Source organism: Aotus nancymaae, unplaced genomic scaffold (genome assembly GCF_030222135.1).
Source record: "Aotus nancymaae isolate 86718 unplaced genomic scaffold, 86718_ANA_hifiasm-v0.15.2.pri h1tg000079l, whole genome shotgun sequence".
Taxonomy (NCBI): domain Eukaryota; kingdom Metazoa; phylum Chordata; class Mammalia; order Primates; family Aotidae; genus Aotus; species Aotus nancymaae.
In genome coordinates, this window is record NW_026988494.1 from 28,469,357 (window position 1) to 28,495,194 (window position 25,838).

Below are 25,838 nucleotides of genomic sequence, written 5' to 3' on the forward strand. Positions count from 1 at the left end.
TCCACTCCACTATGGAGAGGCAGGTGAATCTATTTGGATGGAATAGAAGGAAGGACAGAAGTTGGGCATGGGACAGATCTGTGTTCAAATCCCAGCCTCGTGGACCGCTTGAGTTCAGGAGTTCAAGACCAGTTTGGGCAACATGGCAAAACCCCATCTCTACTAAAAATACAAAAATTAGCCAGGTGGTGTGCACCTGTGGTCCCAGCTACTCAGGAGGCTGAGGTGGGAGGATGGTTGGAGCCTGGCAAGTTAAGACTGCAGTAAGCCATGATCATGCCACTGCATTCTAGGCTGGGCAATACAGCAAGACTTCGTCTCAAAAAAAAAAAAATATTCCAGCCCCACCACCTACTCCTGTGTGGCCCAGAAGGTTAAGGATGTGATCTGGATTTTGGTGGCCCCCATCTGCAAAATGCAGCTGTAGCCACTCTGCATAGCAGTTATGACCATCAGATGAGTCTAGACATGAAAGCACCTGGCATTGAGCAAGTATCTATCTGTCTGTCTATCTATCTATCTATATTTTTTTGAGACAGAGTCTCGCTCTGTCACCCAGGCTGGAGTGCAGTGGTGCAATCTTAGCTTACTGCAACCTCCACCTCCCAGGTTCAAGCGATTTTTGTGACTCAGCCTCCCGAGTAGCTGGGATCACAGGTGTATGCCACCACACCCAGCTAAGTTTTGTATTTTTTTGTAGAGACAGGGTTTTGCCGTGTTTGCCAGGCTGGTCTCGAACTCCTGACCTCAGGTGATCGACCCACCTCGGCCTCCCAAAGTACTGGAATTACAGGTGCGAGTCACCATGCTTCTTGCCCACTTCTACCAACCTTGAACTTTTTTGAATAGTATTTTAGTAGTTTGTCTCTCAGGAGGTGAGTAAGTGAAGAGAAGACCATGAAACACAGAGGTACGAAGGCTGGACAGAGACTCAGGAGACTTGGGCAGCACACCCCACTCGTGAGGTCTCCCTGTACGGTCCCTGGGGGTTCTTGCCTCTTTGGACTCTCACTCTCCAGATGTTGTGTGAAAGGGCTAAAGTGGAAGGCACGGGTCCCAAGCCACACAGGGACAGGGGTGCAGACAGGGAGACTTGGAGCTCTGTGTCCTTAACCCAAATGGGGTGACATTGTTTGAAGCTGTGTGTCTTCTGCATTATATATTGAGGTTTGCTTTCATGTAACCACGATGCTGCCTCTTACATTTCCCTGAAGTCTGTGCAAGGTGCATGATAAATCCTACAGGTGAATATCTCGGCCACTGCCGCCAGCATGGAAGAGGGGACTCAGAGCTGCTGTGGGAGGTCAAGGCCATTCTCCCATAGTCCGTTCTTGTTCCCACTGCCTGCCAGAGGGGAGCCCATGGCCTCACATGGGGCTGCACAGGCCTTCTGTGCTCTTCCCTGCCCAGGAGGCCGCACCTGCTCTGGGCACCTCACCTCCCGCTTCTTGCTCACATGAGAATTCCCCATTCCCACCAGGCTGCCTGGCTGCAAGGGTTTCCTGCAAGGTGGCCCCTGCCTCACTTTCCTTCTTCACAGATTTTTACTCAGCCCCCACAAGCCCAGGGAACTCCCCCTCTTCATTACAGCTTCTCCGGCAGTTCCCACATCTGGGCCTGCGCCCTTTCTGGCCAACTCCACCAGGGCCTGGGAGGCAGAACCTCTACTCCCCAGGGCTCCGGCCCCGCATTCTGCACAGAGTCGGGCCCGAGAAATGCACACAGATGAGGAAAGCTGATGCTTCCTCGAGCCAGGACTGTTGGAAGCTGGCCCCAAGCACTTACCAGGGGCAAGGAGTCGTCCCAGCTTACAGGTGGCTCAGCCCAGGACCCTCATTGGTGTGCAAGGCCATGGGCAGCAGTGGTCCTCCCTGCTGCAGCCACTGTGCCATTTCCAGTGTAACTGGGGCCCCCATCTCCCCTTCTCACCCTCCTCTCTATGTAGCCCTATTTGTCCTAAAGGAAAAAACTCTTCTCTCTTTTTCAAAATCATGGTGCAGAAAAAGACCTGATAATCTGCCCTCATCTCTGACACAAGCTTTATAATTAGCTGGGCCACCTCCTCCCACCTAACTTTAATCCCCGGAAGCTGCTGTTCCCAGTCCTCAGCTAACCTCCCTGCCAGGCTGGAGCACTTCCCCCAGACGCTGCTGCGGGACAGCCCTTCTTCCATATCTTTCATTTGCACCTGGCACTGTGAGCATCCATCTGGCACACGCCGAGGGAGCTAAAGAAATGAAGCCCTCCTTGTCCCCAGTGTCACTGTCTCTCAGCACCATGTCCCCAGCATTACTGTATTATGCATCTTCATTTCCCCTAGAATCACTGTATCCCAGCAACACCATGTCCCCAGCTTCACTATGGCCCTAGTGTGATCATGTCCCTCAGCACCATGAGGTCTTCAGCATCACTGTATTCCCAGCACTACAATGTGCCAGCATCACATGTCCTAAGTGTCACCATGTCTTTAGCATTACAATGTCCCAAGCATCGCAACGTGCCAGGTGCCCGGCACCACAGTTACATCCCCAGCACTGCCATGTTTTCACCCTCACAATGTCACCAGCACTGCCATGGCCCAGCATTACTGTGTGCCCAGCACCACCACATCTTCAGCATCACCATGTCCCCCAGCACTGCCATGTCCCCAAAATGACCATGTCCTTCAGCATTACCATATCCCCAGCACCTCCATGTCCCCAATATTTCCATGAACCCAGCATTACCATGTCCCCGGTACTTCCATGTTCCCAGCACCTCCATGTCCCCAAATACCTCCATGAACCCAGCATTACCATGTCCCCAAAATGACCATGTCCTCTAGTATTACCATATCCCAGCACCTCCATGTCCCCAATATCTCTATGAACCCAGCACTACCATGTCCCCAGCACCATCACATCTCTAGCACCACCATTTCCCCAGCATTACCATGCTCCCAGAGTCACATGCCTTCAGGGTCACCATGTCCCCAGAACTACTGGGAAGCCAGGACCACTGTGTCCCCAGCATAACCATGTCCCCAGTACCTCCATGTCCCCAGAATCATGTTTCCAGCACTTCCATGTCCCCGAGACCATGTCCCCAGCACCTCCATATCCCCAGAATCAACATGTCCCAAGCATCTCCATGTCCCCAGAATCATCATGTCCCCAGCACCTCCATGTCACCAGAATCATGTCCCCAGCACCTCCATGTCCCCACAATCATGTCCTAAGCACCTCCATGTCCCCAGAATCATGTTCCCAGCACCTCCATGTGCCCTGCATCCCCATATCCCCAGCACCTCCATGTCCCCAGAATCATGCTTCCAGGACCTCCATGTCCCCAGCATTACCATGGCCCCAGCATCACATGTCCTTAGAGTCACCATGTTCCCATCATCACTGTGTTCCCAGCACAGCACATGTCCCCAGCATTGCTATGATTGTCACCCTGTTCCCCAGCATCACCATGCTACCAAAATGACCATGTCCTCCAGCAGCACCATGTCGCAGAACCACTATGTCAGCCCCCCAGTGCCTCCATGTCCCCAGAATCATCATGTCTCCAGCACCTTCATGTCTCCAGAATCATATTCCCAGCACCTCCACGTCCCCAACATCACCAGGTCCCAGAACCACTGTGTCCCCAGCACCTTCACGTCTGCATCATTACCACATCCTCGGCACCTCCATGTCCCCAGAATCACCATGTCCCCAGCACCTCCACATCACCAGCATCACCATGTCCCAGAACTACCACGTCCCCAGCACCTCCATGTCCCCTGCATCACTGTGTCTTCAGCACTGTCTTGTCCCCAGTATGACCTTACCTTGCAGCCATGGGGAAGGGAGATGCAAACATGGAGGGTTTTCTTCTCGGAAGAGGAATTGCCTTCCAGCTCTCGCCCTCAGAAGACCCCATCACATTCTCCGCACATTCTGTCACTCATCACTCACTCTCTCATGTATCCAACAAAGATTTCTGAGCATCTATTATATCAGGCTCTGCGTGGCATTCTGGGATGCAAACGTTAGTGGGACACAGCACAGAGCCTCAGAAACTTCACATCCCAGTGTAACAAACAGACATGCTCCTACACACAGCAATAAATTTTCTGATGTGTATATGTGTACATACACACACACTCACACATACACCACAATATACACTGGATGTGACTGAATGCAGAATAAAAGGAATGGCAGTGCAGGTCAAGGAAGGCTTACTGAAGGAGGTGATATAGAGATTCCTCAGCTGAACCCTAAAAACAACTTAGAGATTAGTCTCTCTGGCTCTAGGAAGAAGCTGGGACCATGGCAAATAGATGTGGCCCTGGCACCTTCTCTGGCAAGCTGGGTGGGGTCAAAAGTCTGGGAGGAGAAGGTCGGCGGCTTCCTGCAAGCTGGAATCGGTTGCTGTAGAGTCAGGGTAGAGCAGGGCCATTCTGGGTGCCAGACACCTGCCTTCCCTGCATCAGGGCATTCAAAACCTGGCCTGGAAAACCGGGCTTTTCAGTTCCATGAGCCGGCACTTCTCTCCTTAGCTGAGTGGGTTTGAGTTGGGGTTTCTGTCTTGTAGAGCAGGAAGAGCCCAGCTGAGATGTGGGCTCCAGAGTGACAACAGCGAGCACCTTGCCTTCAGGGACCCTGAAGCTGGGTTTCCGGGTTAGGGAGAAGCCTAGGTGGGGGCAGGAGCCAAGACTACAGTCAGATCCCCACCTTTGTCCTGCAGATAACAGGAGACAACCGCTGCATTCCTATATTCCAGACCAGACGGAGGGTAAACCATCAGCTGATATGCAAAGTTGCATATCAGTCACTTTTCCCCTTACTGGTTTCCTCCTTTCAAAATCATGAGGTTTTTCCTCCAGGCAGGAGCAGAAGACCTGACCTCACAACAAGACAGGCTGGGAGGGCGCCAGGCTGGGCCTGGGGAGAGGGAGCCCTGCCTGTACCCAGCAACTCTCCACCATCTCAGGAACCAGGCTGGCCACAGCGTCACAGAAGCTCCTGGGAGGGAGAAGCCTCTTCCTCTAGTGCCGCTCACCTGGGGGATGAGGCCAGGAGCCTGGGGCTTCGGGATACAGGTGTGAGGATAAGCTGGGAGGAAGGACAAAGGGAAGAGGGGGCAGAGCTGGAGGGCGGGTATGGGGTATAGTTCCCACTCTCCACTCCATGCCCAGTTGGGGGTCAAGTGGTGAGCCCTGGGGGGTGGGAAGGGAAGCATCTAGATACGGTGTGAGATGCGCCATAGGTGGAGGGCTTCTGCCCAGTCAAGCCCCGTGACTGAGTGATAAAGGAGCCCTGAACCCGCCTCCCACGCAGGGCAGGGCCTCATCAGGTGCAGGCAGGAGGCTCCAACATTTCACTTCTGAACCATCCAGGTGCCCGGAGAGGACCATATGGGAGCAGAGGGCCTGGCAGGGAGCGGGAAGCTGTGGTGGGTGGTCCTGGTGAGCACAGAGACCTAGGAACCCACCGCTGGGGCTGATTAGTTCCCAGCAAACTCCAGGGCCCACTTAAACAGATCAGAGCCAGGGAGGCTGAGTCAGCACAGGGTAGCGGGGAGGTGCAGGTGGCATTGTGGGGTGGAAAAGGAGGAGGCGGTACCGGGGATTTCGGGAGGAAGCAGGGAAAGAAAGCAGAGGCCTTCCAGCTGTGTGTGGGAGGGGGCAGAGGGAGCAAGGAATAACAGATTACGGGGCACAAGGAGAAAAAATAGAAGTCACCGGAAATGCTCAAAGAGTGGACAGACCCTGTGGAGGAATGGGCAGGGCGGACCTGCAGGGAGGAAACAGTTATGTTGGCAGCCATGGGAGCAGGAATGGGCTAGACTGGTTAAGGGGCTGGCAGGGGGTGCAGGCGGCAGGGGTGGTGGTTTCAGGAAGAGTGAACAGGGGGAGGATGGGGGGAGGGTGGGCTTTGCAGGAGAGAATGCAAGTGGCAGGAATCCAAGCTAGGCCCCAGAGGGCTGAGCAGGGAGGGGGACAGTGCTGCTGGGAGACCTTGAAGCGCTGATCAATATCACAAGTAGATTGCTGAAAGAAGCTGAGCATGATGGGAAGCACACATGTCCCCAGAGAAAAACGCTTGGGGCATGCAGCCCCCAGAGAGAACAGGAGCTGCAGGCACACAGCAGGGAGCTGGATTCTTTGCAGGCTCCACCACCACATGGGTCCATGCGGATCGCGTGGGGTCTGGCAGCCGTTTTCAACCTTCCAGTGGCTTGTATTTGCCACGGGTTGTAAGAACACTTGTATTTTACACACCAATAGGAAAGGAAGAACGAAAAAAAGAAACAGTGACAAACTAAGACAAAGACATGCCATTCATTGCAAAGATGCACCCCGATTTCAGATATATTAACACATGGGAAAAATTCCAAATCTGTATGTACGGAAGTTGAAAGTTGGGGACAGACAGGATGACGAAAAGCCAAGCACAAGTTGTGCACATAACCACAAGAAAGCCACAGCATGTCATCAAGTGTGATCTCAATTGATTCTGGGTGCTGAGAGCTTCAGGAGCCAGTGTGCTCCAACCTGACAGCTCAGACCTAGCAGGTGGGTGAATGTGACTCTTAAAAATAAGGAGGGACCACAGTGAGATGCCACTTCACACCGTTAGAATGGCTACTGCAAAAACCAGAAAACTAGTGTTGTCATGGACGGGGAGAAGTTGGAACATTGCTGGTGGGAAGGTCAAACGACGTGGCTCCTGTAGAAAACAGTAAGGTGGGTCCTCAAAAATGGAACCATGGAATTGCCACATGATCCAGAAATCCCATTTGTGAGTGTCTCCCCAAAAGAACTGAAAGCAGGGACCAAAGGGATATTTGCACACTCATGTTCATTGCAGCTTTATTCACAGTCGTCAAAAGGTGGAAACAACCCAAACATTCATCCATGGATGACCGGATTTGCAAAATGCCATATAGGAGAATTACTCAGCCTTAAAAAGGTAGGAAAATCTGGCCCATGCTGCAATGTGGATGAACCCTGAAGACATTACACAAAGAAAAATGAGCCAATTGCAAAAGACAAATGCTGTATAATTCCACTTCTATGAGTTCTCTAAAGTAGTCCAATTCATAGAAACAGAAAGTAGAAAGGGGGATTCCAGGGGCTGGGAGAAGGTGGGAGTGGGGCGTTCATGTTTCAGGGATACAGAGTTTTGCCCTGGGGACTTCTGGGGATGGGTGGTGGTGATGGCTGCATACCTATGGCACAGAACTGTACACTTACAGTTAAGATGCTCAGTTCTATGTTATGTGTATTTTATCACAATACAAAATATAAAATAAAATGATAAAAAAAATTTAAAAGGAGGAGGTGGGATGAATTACCCTTTAAGAAGGTAATTTGGTAGAAGACATCTTCCCTAAGTCCATTCCTAAACTAGTGAGAGTTTAGGGAAACGTCACACCATTCCACATCAGAACAGGTGCTCTCTGGCACTCCAGGTTCTGGGCAGTAAATTCAGATGGAGAGGAACGGAACGAGTAGGGAAAGAGGGCTTCACACAAGGGTAGTTAGTACTTCTGATGAAAAGGCACAAAGCAATCCAGCAGCAAATGAGGACCACCTACTGTGTGCCAGCCAGACCTTTACTTAGACAGAGACTGAGGCACAGCTTGGGGAGGCAGACTCATGCTTCCCACAATTTATAATCCAGGAAAGAAGACGGACTACACCGAGGTCCTCACTCTTTAGTGCATGAGCAACCCGGCTGCTTCTGGAAGGCTCCAGGTTCATAAGCCCAGCTTGGCTCTGCCAGTAACAAGCTGATAGCTTTGAGTGAACTACCTGAGTTCTCTGTGCTTCCATTGTCTGAACCATAAACAGAGATGCTAAACCACAGGATCGCTGAGGTTACACTATGAGTTTATAGAAAAAGTTAGCACAGGAGGGTGTGCTATAAATGATTACCCTCAATCTGAGAGACCTCTGGAGAAATTACCAAAGACGTTCATTCTTAAAGTTTTCTAGGTAGTGCCCCCCTCCTTTTCAAAATGATGGTGAAAACCATGAACACCACCAATGCCCCTCCTGAAAAACAAGCACATTCCCGTAAACACAAAATATTGCACAGAACTGTGAAGGCATGGGCTTCTGCAGCTCATGACAGATGCACCCCCACCCCCAGCCCCAGAGATCCAGGAAGCCCAGGCTAAGAACCTGTGATCTAATCCTTGGTGATGAGAAAAAAACAAGGAGACGAGAAACAACAGAGAGAATGCCAGTGCAGCTCAGGGCTGGCTGTGGAGCCTGATGGTGTGACTTCGAAAGAAGAAAAGAAATCACATTCCCAAATACAGACTCTTGTCCAACCTGTAGTCACTGGGAAAGGTTTTCTCAATGATAGTTCCCATTCTGTCTGGTCACAAAAGAAGGACACATCCATGACAACTCAGGAAAAGAGACTTCGGACTGAGAAAACCCTGATACTGACACCGAAAGTAGAATCCTTAGAAACGGTCAAAAAACAAAACAAAAACAAGTACTAGAGCACCTTCCTGTCCACCCCCCAGAAACACACGCTTGCTAATAGTCTCTAGGCCACTTATCAACAAGGGAAGTAGGTTAATGAGATGGCCTGGATTTGTGCAGCTTACAACACCAAGCGAGATGCACAGCCTCGTATGAGCTCCCTTGAAGGCAGGAAGTGGGTCTGGTGCATCTCTGGCCCTGTGCTTGGCACATCACAAGCGCTGGTCAAATGTCTGAAGAATACATAATGCTTGGGGAGCCAAGCAGGGAAAAGAATGGAGTGAGAAGTACGGTAAGCACAGAACAGGATGATAATGAAGCAGAGGACAGGCAGAAAGCTCTCTTGCCTGATCACGGAGCAAGTGCATGGAAGAAACATATCAACAGTCAAGGAATGAGCAAATGCAACAGCTGAGGGGGCTGGAGGCAGCTGCCGAGGGTCTGGGAAGTACACGGACAGGGCGCACACCCTGCCTAGGGCTGCCCGTGATCCTGAGCAAGTAAGACAGCGACTAACGGGGGCCTGGGAGTCAACAAACAGTTGCAGATGGATGGAGCAAAGAACATCAAAACAAAAAGTAAACGGGAAGGAATAGGGAGAAGCTAGAGATGAGGAAGGGACTAGATTTCTTTGGGGTGGCCCTGGCAGAACTGAGAGTTAGGATTGGCCAGGCTTTCCTCGGCCTCTGAGGCAGATCTCAGCTCAGCTTAGCCAACAACTTTAAACCACAAGCACAGCCCCAAGGTGGCTTGGGCTGCTTTGCAACCAATGCAATCAGAAATTGCATTTTATTATCAGCAACAGAGACCCTCTCCATGAGATGAACAAAACCAGGTAGAGGTTTATTTTCCTCTTACATAGAAGGAGTCTAGAGATGGCCATCCCCACGCTGGCATGAGGGCTCCATGGTGCCACCCATGTCCCTGGCTTCTCCCATCTCTCCACCCTGCTGTCCTTACCACTTATTCCCTCCTCACGATGCCTCACAGTCACAGGAAGGCTGCTATGGGCCCTGCAGTTTGACTGAGTTCCCATTCTGCCTGGCATTAGTGGTCTGTCTCCAAGTCTCTGTGCTCACCGAGACCACTTACCCCCTGCTCCCGCATGGCCCTGTCCACACCACACAGGCATCAAGGTGGCTCAGGAAGTCAGAGGTCAGAGTCTCCTCCAATCTGTTTTGCCTTTAACATACCTTGCTGAGGTTGGTGGGGGGTCTCTGTTAGAGCTCAGTCATGGGGCTTAGCTGGGCAAAAGCACTCTGCCCTTGGTGCATCTCTCTCCATACCTGGATGGTCCTCCCTTGACCCCCAGCTGGCAGTGCAGTGGAGGAGGTACCAGACCCCTTCTTGTGGTCTTCCATCCCTGCACCTTTCTTCTCTCTGCCACCCCATCCATACCCAGGCAGGAGGATGGGGGAGAGGCAAAGGCATGGACTGAGTTGGCTGCGTATGAGGTTGGCCTGACCACTCCACCTAACAACTCCTGCCTCCACCCTACTGCAGAGCTGAGTTCCCCGACCGTCCCTACACGCACAGACAGCCGGGAGGAAGGGACAGCAGGGATGTCACGCTCAGCCAGCTTGGGCCTTCAGGTGGAGAAAAGAGAAAGGGGGGCATAAAGTTTGAGAGCTATCAAGGACAGATTGAAAGAAAATGTCAAGGCCAATTCTGGAGAGTGGAAGCTTTCACTTTCACTTTGTTTCCCGGTAGAAGAACGCCCAGCCTATAAGGGAGCAGCGTTCAGAGAAGGGAGTTTTGCACCTCTGGGCAGGCAGATTCCAGCCTGGGCTCTGCCTCCCTAAACAACCAGGGCCAAATTGCCTTCTACTGCTGGGACCTAGGTTCTCATCAGTAAAGTGACCTCTAAATTCACTTCTTGTACAAAGAAGTGAATTCTTTCATTTTTGAAAAGCTGTCCAGGTGATTCTCAACGAGTTTGGAAACCCACTGAGCTAAAACACTGGACATGATTGAATGACAACTGCGTGCCAATTCATGTGATGTAAAGTCCACAACAGAGGTTCATAGGAGACCAGGCATTGCAGTGGGAGAATCTGGATGAGACTTCCCAGCTGGGCTTGTGGGTACTGGGAGGTGTGGACCAGCAAAGTGGGGCTAAGGGTGGCCCCTTTGCAAGTGGTCTTGCTCAAATGGAATGAATGCCTGCCTCTCAGGGGGAATGGCTTTGCCAGATTTGTGGGGAGGAGGTTTGTTTATGGCTGCCGCAGCTGGGAGCCATGGTCAACTTCAGAGCAGGGCATGATGTTGTGAAAGAGGTAATCACCCAAGATCAACCAGCAGCATATTTTGAAGGGCCCAGGAGAGAATGTTGTCATGGCAACACCTGCAAACACATGCACTTGCACAAACGCATACATGTACACACGTGTGTGCACACATGCACGCACACACACGGACACACACATGTGCGCACACACACGCACACATGCACACACGCGCATACACACACACATGCGCTGGGTAGGGAGCACTTCTTTACGTGCTATAATGATATGTGAAGCTCTTTTCCATTTACAGCGGGATTATACATATGCATAAACATTATCTCAACTGTTCCTACAGTCACCTAGAGAGAGGGCCGGGAAACACCACTCAACAAAGGAGACATCCAATGCTTGGCAAAGTTCCACAGTTTGACCCTGTCCCCCCTCCTCCACTTCCGAGATGACCACAGCAAGGCTGGAGCCGCCTCTCAGACTGCAAGTGCTAGGCTCTCTCTGCCAGGGCCGCCCAAGCCTGTGGACGAGGGCTGATTGGAGGCCGGAGGGAAACAGCCCACTCCCAAGCAGACGAAGACCAAGGGCGACGGGTCCTGAGGGGCTCTGCACGACGGGGAATACACTGCCAGGCAAGGTCTGGACTCAAAAACAGGAAGGGGGAAGCCAGGACGGGGCGGATTTGGAGTCAGGCCATGGACACAACTCAATCACTCCCAGACCTGCTTTCTCTGACACTCGCAGTGGCCCCAGAAACAGAGCAGCTCATTTCCTTGAGAATGTTTTTGTCATTTGGTCATCGTGCTTCACACGGTGGGCGGGGGTGGGGGGGGAGCCTGTGAGGGCCACCAGAAGACAGGTCCTGTAGAGGAAGCAAAGAGCACAAAGATGGAGTGACCCTGGTCCTAAGGATGTTTCTGGTGAAGGCAGGGTGGTGACTTCGCAGTCCTGCCCTGGTTCCAACAAACAATGAGAAGCTACTGGGGCGCCAATGTCCGACTATGGGAAATCCCCATTTTCCCTGCTTAGATTTAGCTACATCTGGGCAGTACTCTGTGATCCTAGAGTTTGGTTGGCTACATCTAGAACGTTCTAGAACATTCTTCCTCAGCCTTTTCTCCTCTGGAAAATGAATGGAGGTGGCATGTCTGAGATGGTGGTTATGAAGCACCTTTCACATATTTTCATTTAACTCATTGGTAACAAACACTTCTTTGCTCTACAACCCGATTTATTGATGTATGCAGATATTGCCACTTAAAATCCAGGGTAGGGACCCCCATCTCATCCTTTTTCCCTTCCCGCTACACACGTGCAGCCCCTTGTCTCTGCTCCTCTCATTCTCCTGCCCACTCACCACCTGTAGAATCCCTGTGTGTGTACATGCCTTATTCCTCCTGCTGGACCGAGGGTGAGGATGAAGCCACTGACTTCGGCTTCCAAGTGCGCAGCACTTTGCAGGTGCTCAGGAACTATTTGTTGAGTGACTGAATGAGTAAACAAATCAACATTCACTGGACACGGGTCCCCGATTCCCAGTCTGAGGTTGACCCTATATAGAGTGGATGAGGTCAAGATGAGGAGTTGGAAGTCTCTGAGGACCCACTGACGGCTCTGACACAACTCAAGCCAAGAATGACCTACTCCTTTAAGGATGCCCAACCCCTCCTTCAGTGCCATCCACGTCCACTCTCCCCTCCTTGGGCAGTGGCTGTGACATGAGATGCGTGCTTCCTCAGTCACTGCTAGGGCCAGAGGAGCACCAGTGCCTCGGGAGTCCCTCTGAAAGTGAGGGTCTGCATCGTGGGGTTTATGGGAGAGACATGGGCAGAGTGCCCAACACTCTGCATCCAACAGGGCATGGCAACGTTCCCAGGAGACGGCAGCAGCGATGACTGCATCTGTGGCTGGAGGGTCGAGGGGAGGCTGCTGGCCAGTGGGAGCTAGGGCTGCACAGCAGCTGCCCTAAGGCTGTAAGTAGGGTATGCTGGCCTCGCAAAGCTGCAGCCAGGTCAGGAATGGGGAAGCAGAGATGCTGACCTCTCTCTCCCGTCATCCTCTGATCTCCTTTTGGTGCCCCCATTGACCAAACCCAGCCTGAAATCAGAGGGCAAGAAGCCTGACGAGGCAACCAGAGAGATCAGACCCTAGGTCAAAGGACAAAGGGTAGATCTGGGGGCCAGGGCAGACAGGGTTATAATAAGCCAGAGCCCCAAATCACATCAGCTTCCAGCCAAACAAAACCCTGGGCGAGGACACCAGTTCCATCCCTGCAACCTGGAGTGCCCTTCAGTCCCACAAACACTCTCTGTAGCCATACTATGTACCAGGCACCCAGGAGGCCTGGGGAATCACAAGCCCACTCAGAGGAGCACACCATCCCATGCAGGAGGCAGAAGAACCACTGCTCTGTGGCCATGATTGAGTCCTCCATCCACCCAGAGCACCAGGAGGGCTCCAAACCTCCAAGGCATGACCCAAGCTGCCCTGGAAAGTTCTCCAGACCTATGTGCAGACCACATGAGCTTCAGTAACCACTACTTTATGGCAAGGCATTTTTCCAGTTATTGTAGAGAATCTCCACATAGTTCCAGGAGGGATGCATGAATTATATCGCTTTTCAGCCTCCGCAAATTTTTTCAGCTGAGAAAACCGATTGATCAATGTGAGGGCAACCCAGGCTTCAGGATTCTCAATACCCTGTCCTCTCTCACTCTCTGCCTGTGGAGAAAGTGCCTGAGGGCCTGACCAGGTGCCCAACTCACCCTGATCCCCAACTGCAAGCCTAAGGTAGCTTCAGTTCCTTCAGCATGGCAAATAGAGCTCAGAGGGTCAGGCTGGACCACACCACAGCTGAGTAAGAGGAGAAGTGATGGGACCCTAACATGGTGCAGTACTCATGACACACAGCACATGCCAGCGGGGAAAAGAGTCCCTTGTATCATCTCTGACATCACCTCACTCATCCACCTCCTAAATGAACTCAGCCACATGCCTATCACCCTCTTCTGCAAACAGTTCTGAATACGCGTTCTCCCAGGACCCGAGAAGGAGCAGCACCGATGCTTGTGGGCAGAGCTGCAAGAGGCTGCGGCTCAGGGGCCCTAGGACAACTGCATCCTCATCGGTATCTGCGAGGCTTCTCCCAGCATATGGACCAGTTTTCGTGATGTGACGAGTAGGGAAGATCAACACAAAGAATGCAAAACAGCTGACATGCAGAAAGTGAGGATCAGGTCTGGTGTTGCTGTGTGGAGAGAACCGGGTTTCCATTTTCATCCAGGGGCCACACCCAGTGCTCCTGGCATTGCTGGGGCACCGCTTGCTGGGGCTGTAGAAGGCTCTAGCTTCGGCAGAAGAGTGCCAATCACCCAAGCTCCTGCTGGGCTAGGAGCCATCCCCAAGAATGAGCCCGCAGGCCCAGGGACAGCTCCTGCAGTTGCTGCTATTCCTAGCATCGCAGGGGCCCCCACACAGAACCCACCAGCCCAGGGGACCCCCATCAACCTCCAGGCAGAGGAAATCCACCTGCAGGCATGATGACTCTTCCACCCAGTGTGAGTCTACCCAACCCCAACTGGGACTCCCTCTTCTCAAGGGACACCAAGAGTCATTGCCCCTCCAGTCTCCCTGAGACCTTTTTCACCAGAATGAGAGGCCCATCTCCCCCAGAAATGCACCCACCACAACCCTAGGAGAGTGCTGGGGCTTCTTAGTCACTTTTCCCCTGCAGTGCAACCTGGAAGTGTATAAAAGTGTTCGTGAGCTTTGCCGCATTAACATGGGGCTAATCATCATAAACACATAGAGCAATGGAGCCAGGGAGGAAACAGGCAGAGTCTGGGGACTCGGGTGACATGATCTTCATCTGATTCTGCCACTGGCCAGGGCATGTCCTTGAGGAAGTCACTTTATCTCCCTGGGACTTTCCCCTCTGAAAAGTGGGGGAGGAAATGGAAGCTCAGGTGCCCTCCAATTGACCCCTTAGCCTCTATAGCCTATGATTCTGTCTCCTTCTCTAAGAGTGGACCCTTATGGGCACCCAGAAATGCCCCCCCAGGCTAATCTCTGCTCTTCTTCACCCTATCATGCCGGCTTACTCCCAGCCCACCCCAGAGATCCAATGCCTCATGCACTTTCTGCTCTCTCGGGTGTCCTGAAGGAATATAGCCAATGCAATTCAGGTCGTATGAGATCTATCCATTCCTCCACTCTGCAAATCCCTATTGAATACCTGCTAAGCCTGGGCATGGTCAGGAAAGACCAGGTAAGTTCTTTACTCTGTTATTCTCCAGGGGACTGTGGAATTGAGAAAGGGAAGAGTCTTTGAGCTACACAATGCCCAGAGCCTCCATCTTCTCAGCTCTTTTCTTTCCTTCCCTCCTGGCACAGAGCTACTGACAGCCAGGAAAGTAAGTGGTAAGAGCAATGAATGTTTGTGGAGATGGTGAAGGATGTGGGAGGCTTTTGTACCATTCTTGCAACTTTTCAGTAGATTTGGAACTAATCCAAGATAAACGTAAGTTACTTACAGAGCACAGAGCATGGGGACTCACGATCAGCGGAATGCCATCAGGTGGGTTGCTTGGAGCTAGCATACACTAGGAGACCCCCCAGGTCAGGCTGTGGCATCGACCCAGGGACAAAACCATCCCCATTGAAGAGGCCAGCACAGGCCCAAGAGCACTGGGAGCTGGTGGTGACACATGTCTGGCTCCCTGCCACAAATTCCATCATTCAGCAGCTCCGCTGACCACCTGCCTTCTGCAAGATACTAAAATGCTATTTTGGTATCGATGAGTGGCTTCACCTCTCCCGACTTCAGTTTCCTCATCTGTAAAATGACTTATTTGGACTCAACAATGCTTATGGGTCTTGTCATTGCTCAGACTTTCTGAGTGTATAATAAGACTTCCAGGACACCCAATATCTTGGCCTTAAAGAAGGATGCTGGGGGCATCTGGGGCCAGAGACTCTTGCTTTGTCCAGCATGAAGATGTCAACATGAGGCAAAGGGAAGAGGAGGCGGTCTGCAGGGAGCCAGATCCCTCAGCATCCCAGGGCTAGCCTATGGCAGCTGTGAGCTCTTGGAGGAATGAATCAACCTCTCTGAGCCTGGTCACCATCCTCTGTAAAATGGAGACATTGCATCTGCCCTGTGGGGCTGTAGTGGGATTGGCTGAACTTCGCCTGCGCAGTTGAGACCTCACCTTCTTCCCTTCCCCCTCAAATGGCATCCCAGGCCCCAGCCTGACCACCAAGAGGACTCCCCTTCACAACGGCCTCCTCCGGCCTCCTCGGATGAAAGGCGTGGGGGCAACAGGAAGGACTGTTGTTTTAACTGCTCTCAGCTTCCTCCTTTTGTCTCAGGCATGATAAACAAGCCTATTCCCCCAAGCCACAGCTGCTAATCCAGCTGCAGGAGGGCAGCGGTCAAGCAATCAGACAGGCTCTTCGCTGGGATTAAGTAACTCCCAGCCCGGCCGGAGCCCTCCCCTGCCCCAGAGCAGGGCAGAACCGGCTCCCTCCTGGCTATCAGCTGCTGGTCACCTGGATGGAGCTGGTGCGACCAGGACTGTGACCAGTCTGTCCACACAGCTCCCTGACACAACTCCCAGGCCTGGCCCAGCATTAGAACCTTCCCTGCCCTGAGGCCATGATGGCAGGGCCCTATGTGGGGCTGCCCTTCGGTGTACAAAGCATCCTCACTCACTCTTCCAGGTGGGCCTTGCAGTAGGCTCGTGAGGGAGAGAGACAGGCCGAGATTTAGAGAAAAAGAATGCTAGGGCCGCTCAGGGCTGGAGAGCAGGCAAGGAGAAAGCTGAGCTTTCCTGATTAGGCCTCCAGACTCAAACTCAATGCTCACAGCAAGACTCCCTCTCCCCATGTCGTCAGGGGTGTCTGCTCCACAGTCCCAGCCGGCCAGCTTTGGCCACGGAATTCGCAGAAGGGCAGGCTCCTCTCACCCCAGAGCAGAGCACAGGATTTCCTCCAGTATTTACCAAATGCATCACAATTAAGCGAATTAGGCAAAAACGAGGACCTCCTGTGTGTGATGTCATGTAGGGGCCAGAAAACTCCTCTAAGCCTTGTTTGGCATTAAATGAAGGAATAAACATAGCAATCAAAAAAACATAGTTAAAAGCCAGGCATGGTGGCATGTGCCTAAAGTCCCAGCTACTCTGGAGGCTGCGGTGAGAGGATCACTTGAGCTCAGCAGTTCAAGTGTAGCCATTTTATATAAATATATAAAATGAAGAAACCTCCCCATTTATAGTCACTTGATCTACTTGATATATACTGGACATTCCAGTTAATTATAGCTCAGCTGAGTTTTCCTGCAAAGAAAGAGTTAACGTAGCTGTTATTTGTGGTAACTTATCTCCTTCATAGGAGTTTATTTCCCTAGGTTGGTTGAGACAGGAGGGGAAAGAGAGGGGGGAAGTAGGAAGAGAGAGAGGAAAAATGGATTAGTTTCAAGATCAAAAGATGCTCAGGGATCTGAAAGGAAACACAAACTCCAGGGGTGGGGGATTTTCAGGACTCTGTATCCTCCTGATAAGGAGCTAGTTCTTGGGACAGCCCCACCCTCCTGCCTGCAGCCCCAGGGCTGGGTCCCTTTGCAACAAGAACAGGGGATGGTGCCCACCCAAGAAGCTGGTGGCCTGCAAGGCCAGAGCAGCTCAGGAGGCACAGCCACTGATCCCGGGAAGCATGCCTTCAGTCCACGGCGGGAAGGAACAATTGGGAACACCTGCTTTGTTTATACTTTGTCAGGCTTAATACAATAGATTTTGTTAGTTTCAGGTAGGGCTTACATCAGTTACACACATGAACACAAAAATATTGGGTACGCTTGCCCATGCAAATAAAACATACATTCAAACACATGTCCATGTATCCACAGGCACCTATGGTTCCCACCGAGGTCTGGTCGAGTAAAAGAGTTTGGGTAGCCTTGATGATAAAAGTACAAATGGAAGCATGAAATAGAAACTTCCCCTGAATGCTGGGGATTCAAGGAGGAATCTGAGATAGTTTCATGTCTGTCTCAAAAAATAAATAAATAAATAAATAAATCAAAGGCAGAATCGCAATAATTCCCTTGATTATTTTTTTCACACAAAATTAGATACAAATGTCTACTTGAATTGTTTGAGGTTTGGAATTGTTGGGACTAGGGCTGAGGACAAATAGGGGGCTCTCCAGATGGAGGGACACAGATAAAACCCATTTGCTGCCCAGCGGATCATGGAGAAGCTACAGCTGGGCCGTGGGACCCACGTTCCTGCCTCTGCTCCCTGACAGAGCAAGCAAGCAAGGGCCCGTGGTGGCTCACACCTGTAACCCAGCACTTTGGGAGGTGGAAGCCAGCACATCACTTGAGTTCGAGACCAGGAATTTGAGACCCGCATGAACAACTCAGTGAAACCCCGTCTCTACTAAAAAATAAAAATTAGCTAGCCATGGTGGTGCATGCCTATAATCTCAGCTGTTTGGGAGGCTGAGGCAGTGAGGCAGGGGAATCGCTTGAACCTGGAAGGCAGAGGTTGCAGTGAGCCAAGATCACACCCTGCACTCCAGCCCGAGCGACAGAGGAGACTCTTATCTCAAAAAAAAAAAAAAAAAAAAAAAAAAAAAGCATTGCCTCCGTGGAGATTTTCGCTTGCCTCAGTAGGAAAGGCTCATGCATCAGAGAGAGAAAGAAGAGCCGGGACAGGCAAGCAGCATACAACCAAGGAATCTGCCCATGCGGTTCTATCCTGTGTGTGTGAATCTCTTTCACTTCTTTTCTTTTGCTTCTTGCTGATGGTTTGAATTTGCTTATTTATTTAGAGACAGGGTCTTGCTCAGGCTGGAGTGCAGTGACACGATCATAGCTCACTGCAGCCTCAAACTCCTGGGCTCAAGTGATTCTTCTGTCTCAGCCTCCTGATAGTTGGGACTACAGGTGCACACCACCATACCCAGCTAATTTTTGTACTTTCTGTAGAGATGGGGGTCTCATTATGTTGTCCAGGCTAGTCTTGAACTCCTGACCTCGAGCAGTCCTCTTGCCTCAGCCTCCCAGAGTAATGGGATTACAGGTGTGAGCCACTGTGCCTGGCCAGTTTAAATTTGCTGAATAAACCATGTTATTAGAGAATCTTATTGCAAGGCTTTCTGTTTCATGACCTCAAGGAAAGCTTGACCAAACTGTACATAGACTACCTTTACTTCAAGGAATCCCCACACAACAAATTTGAAAGACGAATGCCATTTAACTTGGCAAAGATGAAATGAAAAGTATTTCCAGAGGAAAGGACAAAGTTCCTGCATTATATCCCTCTTTTCAGGGGATGGTATTGATAGAATGTTATATGAGATGTATTTATTTATTAAATACATTTTAATACAATATATGCAATTTATTTATTGTATTTACAAGATTCTGAATGGTCAGGATTTTTGTTTGTTTGCCTTTTAGTTCTACTTTGTTTTAAAAACAAAACTGAAAAATAAAGCTGTCTCAGAATGACACCCATCATAGGAAAGAAAATATGAAAACTGGCTGGAAGATTTAAGGGTGAGGTTGATAATGGCCTTACACTGGGCTAAGGAGTCAAGCTGCATGATCCAAATAGTGTCATTTGTTCCTTTGTCTCAGCAATGATGCTATTCTGACAGTGAGGACTCACCTACCTCACAGAGTTGGAGAATGAACCATTTTACCTAAGTGAATTTCCCAGGCAGGTCACAGAATTCTTCAAAAAAAAAAAAAAAATCAAGATTATTTTGTATCTTGAAAATCATTCTAATTTTGTTTTTTAATACTCTGTGGCCAAGCATGGTGGCTCATGCCTGTAATCCCAGCACTTTGGAAGGGTGAGATAGGCAGATCACTTGAGGCCAAGAGTTCGAGACCAGCCTGGCCAAGATGGTGGCCCCTACTGAAAATACAAAAATTAGCCAGACATGGTTGTGGGTGCCTGTAATCTCAGTTACTCTAGAGGCTGAGGCAGGAGAATCACTTGAACCCAGGAGGTAGAGATTGCTTTGAGCCAAAATCATGCCATTGCACTCCAGCCTAGGTGACAGAGTGAGACTCTGTCTCAAAATAATAATAATTATTATTTTCTGTAAGATGTAGGAAAGAGATTGTGTTGTAATATTTTGTGCTATAATATTCCAAGATTGTCTGTATATTTTTTCAAGACAGGCTCTGTCACCCAGGCTGGAGTACACTGGCGTAAACACAGCTCACGGCAGCCTTGACCTCCCAGGCTCAAGCGATCCTCTCACCTCATCCTCCTGAATAGCTGGGACTACAAGTGCACGCCACCATGCCTGGCTAATTTTTGTATTTTTTGTAGCAATGAGGTTTTTCCATGTTGCCCAGGCAGGCTGCGAACTCCTGGGTTCAAGCAATCCTCTCACCTCAGCCTCCCAAGTAGCTGGGACTACAGGCACATTGTCACCATGTCTGGCTAAATAATATTAACCCATAAAATAAAATACATTTTACATGCATTGCATGGCAGATGCAGTGCCACGGCTCATCCCATCCTGAGTCATGTTCTTCTATGTTCTTTGCATGTTTTCTTGTCCCTCATAGTTAGATGGAGCCATATGAGAAGTTCTTGCCAATGAAATGTGAACAGACATGACATGTGTCACTACCATGCTGCTGCAGTAATAGCAGAGCCCAAATCCTACAGCAGCTTGGATCCTGGAGTCACCATCTACAAGACAGTGGCCCCTGGGGGTTGTCTGGACTGCCAGTGACCTTGTATCAAGGAGAAATAAACATGTTGGACTAAGCCACTGAGATGTGGGGGTCATTTGTTACAGCAGCATAACCTTGCCTATCCACACAAATGTACATACAAATATGACAATAAAAATGAAATACACATTTTAAAAAGATGTGAGGAGAGAACACTCCAGAGTTTTCACAGGGCTATTTTTAGACAATGGCACCTATAGGTTACAAAAATGGCTTTTAACCTGTTTGCATATTTTCAACATTATCATAATGTAATATGGACCATATGATTGAGCACTTGCACTATTGGACATTTATCCCGGAGAAATAAAAAATTCAGTTCACACGAAAACCTATACAAAAGTATTCATAGCGGCTTTTACGCCAAACATGAAACACTCAGATACGCTTCAAAGAATGAACACTTGTGCAAACTGAAACATTCACACCATGGAATGCTCCCATTCAACATTGAAAAGGAAGGAACTATTGATACACACAACAAATGGAACCCAAATGTTTACCTACCCTGTGACAATTTGCATAACATTCTCAAATTGACAACATTACAGAAATGGAGAATAGATTAACAGTTGCCAGGGTTAAGGAGGGATGGAGCTAGGAAGGAAGTGGGTGTGGCTATAACAGGCAGCAGGAGGCATCCCTGTGGTGATGGACATACCATGTCTCTTGACCAGATCAATGTCAATGTCTTGGTGATCATATTGTACTACAGTTTTACAAGATGTTACCACTGGGGGGAACTGGGTGAAGACTACAGACGATCCCTCTGTATTATCTCTCACACAGTGCCACAGCTCATCCCATCCTGAGCCATGTTCTTCTATGTTCTTTGCATGTTTTCTTGTCCCTCACAGTTAGATGGAGCCATATGAGAAGTTAAATCTATAATAAATTATCTCAAAAATGAAACGTTTAATTTTTTTCAGAGAGGTTTTTAAAAAGTCGAAAGAGTGACAGAGATGTATGGTAAAGACTGTTACTATCTACTCTCCTTTTTTTCTTACTGAATTCCTATGTTGGGGGACTGCAATGTGCATAGTTAATAAAACTACTGTCCCAAATTCCTTTCCAGATGAGGATGGCCAATAATTTTTAAGCAGATGTCATATGGAAGAGCTTCTAGGAAATCTCTTGAAAGGTTGCTAAAACCCTTTCCCCCTTTCTCCTTGCGTCTTCCAGGTGCCTGGAACACGCACGCGATGGCTGGGGCTATGATGCCATTTTGTGACCACAGTGAAACCTAGTACTAAAGATTAAAGACAAAAGGGTTTCAGATGCCAATGATCAAAGAGACATCATGGCGGCCCTGGAATGCCTCTCTGAGTTCCTCATTTAAGTCCCTCAAGTTCGACTTTCCATTAAATATAATCAAATTCAATCCTACTTGGTACACCATATAATTCATCACATTGTTCTCTGCCTCATCTCCTCCCCCTGCCCATTCCCACTCCCCACAGAGCAAAGGAACTGTGTTGGCCTGGGTTTTAGTTGCAGTTAAGGGTAATAAGTAAGTCTACAGAATCAAAAGAGCGGAGAGTGTCTGGATTTATTCATATTAGGAAGCTCTAAAGAAACTTAAAAAATAATAATGATTAGGAAGTTGAAAGTGAAGGAAGAGAGGAAAGAAAAATGAATAGCACCAGCTAAGATCATAAGATTTTAAGTGTTTAGAAAAATTTTTGAGGGAAAAGATAGGTGAAGAATAGCTGTTGGATATTTTGCTATGGAATTATCTCCTTGGGGCCTCTTAGGAAAGTTTCAGTAAAGATTTGGATTAAAATATTTTTTCAGGCCAGGCATAGTGGCTCACACCTGTAATCCCAGCACTTTGGGAGGTCAAGGCAGGAAGATTGCTTGATCCCAGGAGTTTGAGACCAGCTTGGGCAACATGGCAAGACCCCGTCTCTACAAACAATGCAAAGGTTAGGCGAGTGTGGTGGCATCTATCTGTAGTCCCAGCTACTCAGGAGGCAGAGGTGGGAGGATGGTTTGAGCCTGGGAGGTCGAGGCTGCGGTGAGCCATGATCACACTACTGCACTCCAGCCTGGGTGACAGAGTGAGACCTTGTCTAGAAATAAAGTTGTGTGTTTTTTGTTTGTTTGTTTTAGTATCAGAATGGAGTCTCTGATTCTGACTGCAGGCTGAGATGTGGCTGGTGCATGGTCGGTCTCAGTGTTAGTTCTTCCCCTCCCGGGACCTCTCCTAATCCAACATCTGCCATGGGATGGCCAATCTGCTGTGAACTACCTAAAGATTCAGGGATTGGGGATGACAGATACACTCTTAGCTTCTAAGAAAGGAGAGAAAAGCATTTAAGGTAATGTACTGGAAAAGAAAAAAAAAAGCTGTCTCCATCTGGTTCTTTTGCCAAGTAGCAAAGACTCTGGGAAAAGCTGGAATGTGGTCTTTCCTGCCTGGGAGATGAAAGCCAATCCCTGCACCAGGAAAGAGAAGATCCTGGTGCTGCCAACAACCTAATGTGGGCGCTGGAAAAACACTGCCGCCTTGCCTGGGGCCTCGCTGGCTACCTCTCACCTGGGCAGGTGGTGGTGCAGGGCAGAGCATCCAGTTTCAGGAACATGTCGATAGAGCCATAGAAATTCAGAGAATGGAAGCAACCAGGGTGTTACCAGAAACTGATCTGCAAGACCAGGGGAATCAAACTGGTTGCAGTCTCTATCAAGCGGACAGACATGGCCAGGTTGGTGGAAGGAGGTTGGGAGGTGGTCAGAGGAGAAGGAGAACCTTCCTGCATCTGTTATCAAGGGATTGTATTGCCAGGGAGTGGTTTGGGAGGTGAAGAAAGCACGTCGGGTTTCAAGAGCATCCGGCCCAATTCTGCCTGCCTCGAAAGCTTGCGCTCTGCCCCCTGCCGTCTTAACCGACGGGGCCCCAAGCTCCGTTCAGGAACAGGGCAGCTGGTATCACAGGGTTACTCCTTCAGGACTGGGGCTGAATGACCAGCATGGTGGTCTCACTAAGCAGTAAAGACTCAGGGATGTCACATCACACCTCCAGATTTTCCTCTCCAAAAAAAAAAAAAAAGAGGAGGCTAGACAAGGCAGTCCCTAGAGAATTTGCCCATCCTGAAATTCTATGACCCTAGAGGAAGGCTTCCAGGGCATAGCAGCCCCAGCTGAGCTTCTGGGCTGGTCTATCCATGCCTGGCCCTGACTGTTGAAGGTTCACATCAGGCCACACAGGTGTGAGTCCCTCCAGCCCTTAGCTGTGCAGAGAATTGTGATAGCTGGGAAGTAATGGTTCAAGGTGATGCTGGACAGAGCCCCAGGAACCCGTTCTTCCCTTCTCTAGTTTTGGCTAATTCATTTGCCTCTCTGGACCTCAGCTTTTTAATCCTTTTCCATCAACAAAACCAGAGCAAAACCCTGCCTCTCTCACAGGCTTTCCCTGGCAATGGCTGCTATTGTTTTTCAGTGAAGCTGGCACCGGGAGGAGCCCTGAAGTCAAAGCCACAGCTCTTGCGGGGCCACCCAGGAACGCAGCTGGGGCCTGCCCTGCAGACAGGCCATTTAACTCCCTTTTTATATATATATGTGTGTGTGTGTATATATATATGTGTGTGTGTGTATATATATGTGTGTATATATATATGTGTGTGTGTGTGTGTGTATATATGTGTGTGTGTGTGTATATATGTGTGTATATATGTGTGTGTGTATATATATGTGTGTGTGTGTATATATGTGTATATATATGTGTGTATATGTGTGTGTGTGTGCGTGTGCGTGTGTGTGTATTGAGATGGAGTTTTGCTCTTGTTGCCCAGGCCGGAGTGCAGTGGCATGATCTCAGCTCATTGCAACCTCTGCATCCCAGGTTCAAGTGATTCTCCTGCCTCAGCCTCCCAAGTAGCTGGGATTACAGGCATGTGCCTCCATGCCTGGCTAATTTTGTATTTTTAGTAGCCTTTTGAATATATTTCTGATGCTTCCTATGGGGGTCTAATGTACAACCAGGGTTAAGAACCACATTTTACAACCCTGCACAAGTCCAGGGGCTATTACTAGTAATGGTGGAAAATTCATCCATGTAATTTACTTTGTACAACACTAACTGCCAGTGTGACTGATCTTTAGCACTAATGACCATTCATTTTAACATTGTTTGACACAACTTCAGTGACCCCACTCACTGACCTCTTAAGTTTCTATAACGGAGGACTGACTCCACATGGTGTCTCATGCCTATAATTTCAGCACTTTGGAAGGCTAAGGCAGGAGGGTCACTTGAGGCCAGGAGTTCAAAACCAGTCCAAGCAACATAGTCAGATCCCTTCTCTACAAAAAATAAAAACATCAGCTGGGCGTGGTGGTGCACTCCTGTAGTCCCAACTACTGCGGAGGCCGAGACAGGAGGATCACCTGAACCCAGGAGGTTGAAGCTTCAGTGAGCTATGTTCACCCCACTGCACTCAGCCTGGGCTACAGAGTGAGACCCTGTCTCAAAAAACAAACAATTTCTATAATGTTTCAAAGTTTGGAGGGAATGAGGGACACATAAGGAAAAGGTAAAGATTTAATTTTTATGGCTCCCTTCTAAATTAGTGGCTTCCAAACATTAGTCTTCAACATCGAATAGATCCTAATCACCAAAGCTTCAGTCCGCATCACAAATGTCCAGGGTCACCTTAAAGAGCACGTCCAGCCCTCGGAGGGAGGATGGGAAGTCTGTCAGCAAGCACCCCATGTGACTTGAAAGCACAGCCAGGCTGCAGAATCACTGCCATGGACACATCCTGCCAGGAGTAAAGGCCTCTGGGAAGGGAAGGAGTCACGAGGCCATGAGCATTGGGCTTCGCTGGGCCTCCAGGTCCTCAACCAAGCAAAGGGACACCTGCAAGTGATGGCAGCGCGCAAGCGAGTCCAGCCCTCCAGAGTCGATTAGGTCAGGCGGAAGGACATGCTCACCCATCAGCCACCAGGGACCTCTGAGCCCTGCACCAGGCTCCACGGGGCATGACCAGCATGGCTCTGGAGGCTGGGAGCACCTGCCACACCTGGGCTTTCTCCTCCTCCCACTTGTCTGGGCCCCCCACAGAAAGCCTTATCCCTTCAACCCCAAACAGGCAGCCCTGCCCTCTCCATTCCTCCCCTCGGCAGGGGTAGACTGAGCCTCCCGCTGGTCACCAAGAGAACAAGATAGAAGCCCTCCCTGCACCTCCAAGCTTAGAGTCTAGGCTGGGGACAGGCAAGGACCAGGCTGCACGGGGCAGGGCAGAGGGTGCTGCAGGACCCACAGGAGGGCATCGCCCACAAGGCTGCTGAGAGCCCACTGTGCCGAGGACTTCCATCCCCAGGCCAACCTCATCACTACACACCCCAGAGGCAGATGCTAGTC

The 25,838-nt window shown here is 49.9% G+C and overlaps 1 protein-coding gene across 2 annotated transcripts in view; it reads right to left on the reverse strand.

The window, feature by feature from the left end:
• Positions 1–25,838, reverse strand: part of RP1L1 (RP1 like 1) — a 59,439-nt gene that overhangs the window by 19,452 nt on the left and 14,149 nt on the right. The gene's annotated exons all lie outside the window — the stretch shown is intronic.